A 6062-nucleotide genomic window follows, 5' to 3' on the forward strand; every position below is an offset into this window, starting at 1 on the left:
TTCGAACCCGGACCTCTCCGCTTTATACAATGGCAGGTAAAGAGAGAGGCCCCAGCTGCTGTTTTAGGGTTTCTTTTATAGCGAGGTACAAACAAGTCACAGAGAAACAGTAGTTACAAGCTTATTATTGGTTAACATTTAAAGTTGAACATTCGGCAGTTTCTGGCTGGTTCCCGCCTTTTTCGCAACCTCAAACGGCTGGGGATTCTCCAGATAAGTTGTTTGTGTAAGCCTGGGGGGTGGTCACATGCATGTATGTTGCAACCTCAAACGTCTAGGGGTTTTCTAGGTAAGTTGTTTGTGTAAGCCCGGGGGGTGGTCACATGCATGTATGTTTAGAATTTTTCCCTTAGGGGCTTTCTATCTCATTACCCCCTTTTAGTTGTGTCTTCAAGAGCCAATCTTGGGTCTTATATGTCTGTTTCAATTGTTTTATTGATGATGGGTTGATATTGTGTTCTAAGGACCATTAACTGGACAGTGTTGATTCTATCTTTGACAAAGTTTATTATTCTGTTTAGTATGCATGGCCCTATGGTGAGGAGGAGGAGTAGTAGGCTTAGCAATGGTCCTGCTAGGGGCATTAAGAGGGAGTACATGGAGGAGCTCCACCAACTATCAGCTGCGGAATGGAATTTTTGTTTTTGTAGTTCTAGGCTGAGTTTGTGTAGCTGTTGGACCCGCGTCTCTACTAACCCAGATTCATTTATGTAAAAACAGTAGTCTTCTTTGAGAAAAAGGCAAGTTCCCCCTTTTTCGGCAGTAAGCAGGTCTAGGGCACGCCGATTTTGCAAAGTAACTTGGGCGAGGGAGATCAGTTGCCTTTGTAATGAGGCTAGGGATTCGGCTGAAGCTTCCATTGCTATGGAGAATTGTTGGGAGAGCTTAGCGGTAGTAACGAGAGCATGGCCTAGGGCTCCTCCTGCTAACCCTGCCGCTATTACGGATGTGGTGAGTGAGACACCGGCTGCTAAGGGAAGAAATACAGCCCTTTTTGTCCTGAAGGAAGGCACGTAGTCTCCTTCTAGATATTCAGCAGGGGTTCGCAGGGTTAGTTGGGGAACTATTGTAACAGGGAGACATAGGAGGCTCTTAGTGGCCTGAACAGTGAGATTTTTACATAGAGTTCCATTACACCAGAAGAATGAGCCATGAGGGGGGTACAGAGTGGAGTTGGGAGGAGAGGTTATGTTGCAAAGGGAGGTGCTAGCGTTTGAATAGCAAAATAAAACCTGTGTTTGTTCGGGGTTTAAGAACAAAGGAACATCTGAGATGGGGGAGGATCCTTGGCTGGAAGTTGTTAGGGAATTATTGAAGGGGGCTGGGAGCGGGACGGCCGTCAGGGGTGGCTGTCCTAGGGTGGCGCAAAAGAAACATGCAGAGAGGTTTCCCAGACCGGTGGTGTTCGCGAGAAGTAACCCCTCCCTCAGCAGAGATAACCAGGAGAAAGGGTGGGAGGAGGTTAAAGTGGAGAGTTGTTTGTTTAGTTCTGTTTCCTGTTTCTGAATGTTAGCGTGGAGGGTGGTTTGGATCTGAACAAGTGAGCACCATAGATAGAGGCGGCTGCTAGGCCACTTTGTCCCAGATGTCATGTACATGGCCCCCTTCTGTTGGGAGGTCCAACGGGAGTCCCAGGGATCCCAGATAACCCATGTGTAGCCTGTGGCAGTTTTTAAAAAAATTATGGGAATTCCACACTTGGCTCGAGAGGGTTTCTGAGGCCGTGAGAGTCTTGACAGTGTGGATTTTACATGAGCTATAGGGGCAACCGACGCTTTGTTCAACCCATGTGTTTTTACAATAGGGGATTTGTTGGTCAAAGAGAAAGCAAATAGCTGGGGTGACTTTTCCCGGTTGTGCCTGGAAATCAGTAAAATTAACATAGATAGGAGAGCTACAACCTTGAGAGGGGCATTCAGCTGTGGCCGGAAGATGGCCTTGTACCTGTGTCTGAGCGTAGTTGGTCCAATTCTCTGTCAGGAAAAAACGCCAGGCAAACGGGGATGAAACCTGCTGTGCTTGGATTTTCCAGCTGAAGGCCCGCAAAAGCAAGAGCGTCACAAAGGAGACGGACACCATAATTACGGTTGTTGATGGCGCAGGGTGAGTTTTAAAGGATTGTCTTTAGTCGGGTCAATTGTCCAGGCTGCGGTTTTCTCTGTGGAGGGCCCGACGAAGTCTGAGAGGGGGTCCACTGGCTTGGCGTGGGTGTAGTGGATCCAGGCAGCAATTCCTCCTACCTTGAGTGCTGTTGGCGTGGTTAGGATCACCTGGAACGGCCCTTTCCACCTTGGTTCTAAGGTTTCTTGTCGGTGTCGCTTGACGAGAACCCAGTCTCCTGGCCGGATCTGGTGTGGAACGGGTGGAGATCCTGTTTTGTACAGTTCTCTTAGTCTAGGCCAGATTTCTTCATGAATTTTCTGTAAGGCTTGTAGGGAAAATAAGAGTTCAACACCATCATCTACATCAGATTTGATGAGATTGTCTTTTAGGTTAGGGACAATAGGGGGAGGTCTGCCATACATTATTTCATAAGGGGTGAGACCTAATCTGTAAGGGGAGTTTCTTGCCCTGAACAGGGAGTAGGGGAGAAGGACTACCCAGTTAGCGCCAGTCTCCATGGTCAATTTAGTTAGGGTCTCCTTTAATGTTCTGTTCATTCTTTCTACCTGTCCTGAGCTTTGGGGGCGATATGCACAATGTAATTTCCAATTTGCCCCGAGAATGGAAGCCAGACCCTGACTTACCTTGGCGATGAAGGCCGGCCCATTGTCCGACCCTGTCATAGCTGGGAAGCCATACCTGGGCAAGATTTCTTCTAGGATTTTCTTGGCTATGACTTGGGCAGTTTCCTTTTTGGTTGGGAAGGCTTCTGTCCATCCTGAAAAAGTATCTACAAAAACTAGTAGGTATTTGTATCCATATTTTCCTGGTTTTATTTCAGTGAAGTCAATTTCCCAATAAGCTCCAGGTCTATTTCCTCTTTGTCTTTTTCCAGTGGTTTGGGGTTGGTTTCCTGCATTATTGAGTTGGCACACTACACAATTTTTAGTCACTTGTTCAACTTTTTTAGAAGCATCTCTGATTTTTAGTTTTGAGTGTCTTATTAAGTCCAATATTCGCCTTGAGCCTAAATGGGTACTATGATGGATTCGTTCTAGTACCCGTTGTCCTAATTTGTCTGGGAGAATAATGTTGTTTTTACAGTCTTTCCACCACTTGTCGTGGATCTGAGCCATAGGGAGCTCGTTTATCCACTGGAGGTCGCTCTCTGAGTACTCTGGGTTAGAGGGTAGCTCTGGGGGCCCCGGGTCAGGCAGCTGAAGGGCTAGGAGCTGTGAAGGGGTTTGAGCCCCATTTTTAGCAGTCTGATCAGCCAGGTTATTTCCCCGGGAGACCATGTCAGTTTTTCTTTGGTGTCCTGGACAGTGGACAATCGCCAGTTTTCTGGGTTCCCAGAGGGCAGCTAATAAGGCCGGGATTTCGTTTTTGTTTGTAATGTCTTTTGTTTATGCCGTGAGGAGCCCCCTTTCCCTATATATTGCTCCATGTATGTGAGCGGTAGCAAAGGCATATCGGCTGTCAGTATATACTGTTAGTTTTTGGTCTTTCCCCAATTTTAAGGCCTGAGTCAATGCCACCAGTTCAGCCTTTTGGGCCGACGTTCCCGGGGGCAAGGGTTCTGCCCAAATGACTTTGGTTTCTGAGGTTACCGCCGCTCCCGCGTACCTTTGTCCTTGGTGGACGAAACTGCTTCCATCGGTGAAGCAGCTCCACGACTGCTCCGAGATATTGGCCCAGGTACACGGAGTCAGAGAAGACCTACAGGACCGGCCACTGCCAGACGCTGACCTCGTCTGGTTCACCGATGGACTGTCCAGTTTCTTCGACAAATATGCAACCGGTCTCCGCCAAGGACCTAAATATTGAGTCAATACTGCTTTGGCTACACCCCGGCTTTCGTCCACGTATAGGTGGAATGGCTTGGAGACATCAGGGAGTCCCAAAGCAGGGGCTGATAGCAGAGCAGTTTTGATTTGTTGGAAAGCCAGCTCAGCCTCTTCTGTCCAATTAAAGGGCTGCTGCTCTTTTGTTGCCTGGTATAGTGGTTTAGCCAATTCAGCAAAGCCCGGTATCCAGAGTCTACAGAACCCTGTCGACCCCAAGAACTCTCTTACTTGTCGTGTTGATTGGGGTCTAGGGATACGTAGAACAGTCTCTTTTCGGGCATCCCTCAACCAGCGTTGCCCCCCTTTTAACAGGTATCCTAGGTAGGTTACCTCTGATTTGCAGATCTGAGCCTTCTTTGCCGAGGCTCGGTAGCCTAGATCTCCCAAAGCCTTTAGGAGGCTTTCGGTTCCTTGTAGGCAGGCCTCTGGGGATTCAGCTGCTATTAAAAGATCATCAACATACTGTAAAAGAGTGATCTCAGGGTGTTGTCGCCAGTACTCACCCAGATCTTCGTGGAAGGCCTCGTCGAACAGAGTTGGGGAGTTTTTGAATCCCTGTGGTAGCCTGGTCCACGTTAGCTGGCCATTTATGCCCCTCTCGGGATCTGTCCATTCGAATGTAAAAAGTTCCTGACTCTTAGGGGCTAAAGGCAGGCTGAAAAAGGCATCTTTTAAATCCAGGACGGTGTACCACTGTTTTTCAGGGCTTAAGGTGCTTAAGAGGGTGTATGGGTTTGGCACAGTGGGGTGAATGTCCATGACTCTTTTGTTGACTTCTCTTAGGTCTTGTACTGGCCTATAATCTTTACTGTTAGGTTTGTGTACCGGCAGCAACGGGCTGTTCCATGCTGAGTGGCAGGCGCGTAGAACTCCCTGATCTAGGAGCCGGCAGATGTGTGGTGTAATACCTTCTCTGGCTTCTAGGGGCATCGGGTACTGCCGTACCCGAACAGGATCCGTCCCAGGTTTAACTTCAACAAATATGGCAGGACGGTGTTTTGCCAGTCCCAAACCTCCTGTTTCTGCCCAGGCCTCTGGGAAGCGCTGTAGCCAGGGGCCGATATTCTGGTCAGGAGGTGCCGGTTCCTGATGGAGTCTATACTCATTTTCTAGGGCAATTGTGAGGACAGATATTGGCTTGTCTTGAGAATCGGTTACTTTGGGGCCCCCCGGTTGGAAATGGATTTGGGCTCCCATTTTTGTCAGCAGATCTCTCCCTAATAGAGGACAAGGGCTCTTGGGAATAACCAGGAAGGAGTGGGTTACCCCTCCCATTCCCAGATTTACAGTTCTTTGAGTTGTCCAAGGGTATCTTTTAACTCTGTGGCCCCTTGTACCCAGGATAAGTTATTAGATAATTTCCCGTAAGGCTTGACCAAGACTGAATGCTGTGCCCCGGTATCGACCAGAAACTGAACCGGGGACCCCTCCACTTGTAGAGTTACCCTAGGTTCGGGGAGGGGGTCCAAACCCAGTCTTCCCTAGTCATCTTGGGTTACTAATATTGATGAGGCCTTTGGCTGCCATTGTTCTTGCCCCAGTTGGCGCTGTTTTTCTTGGGGCAATCTTTTACCCAGTGACCCGTTTCCTTGCAGTATGCACATTGATCTTTCTTTAAGTTGTGTCTAGGAGCACGCTTGGGTTGGGCACCCTCTGACTGTAACTGTTCTTTCTGAACTACTGTGGCTAAGACTTTGGTCATTTTTTCAGTGGCCCTAATCTGTCTCTCTTCTGGGAGATCTCTATTATTGTATACTTTTTGGGCGATTCGGAGGAGGTCCTGGACTTGTTTTCCCTCTAGATCTTCTAATTTTTGGAGTTTCTTTTTAATGTCTGGAGCTGCCTGATTTACAAAAGACATGACAACAGCTGCCTGGTTTTTGGGTGCCTCCAGGTCTAAAGGCTTCCATCAATCTTTCTAGATAGGTAGCTGGGCTTTCTGTTTTTCCCTGTAACATGGAATATACCTTGGCCAAATTGGTGGGCTTGCGAGCGGCAGCCCAGAGACCTGCCATTAGAGTCTGGCGATAAATGAGTAGCCTTCCCCTACCTTCTGCCGTGTTGTAGTCCCATGCAGGTCTGGTCAAGGGAAAGGCAGCATTAATGAGGTCA

The sequence above is a fragment of the Rhinopithecus roxellana genome, chromosome 2, assembly GCF_007565055.1.
Source record: "Rhinopithecus roxellana isolate Shanxi Qingling chromosome 2, ASM756505v1, whole genome shotgun sequence".
NCBI lineage: Eukaryota > Metazoa > Chordata > Mammalia > Primates > Cercopithecidae > Rhinopithecus > Rhinopithecus roxellana.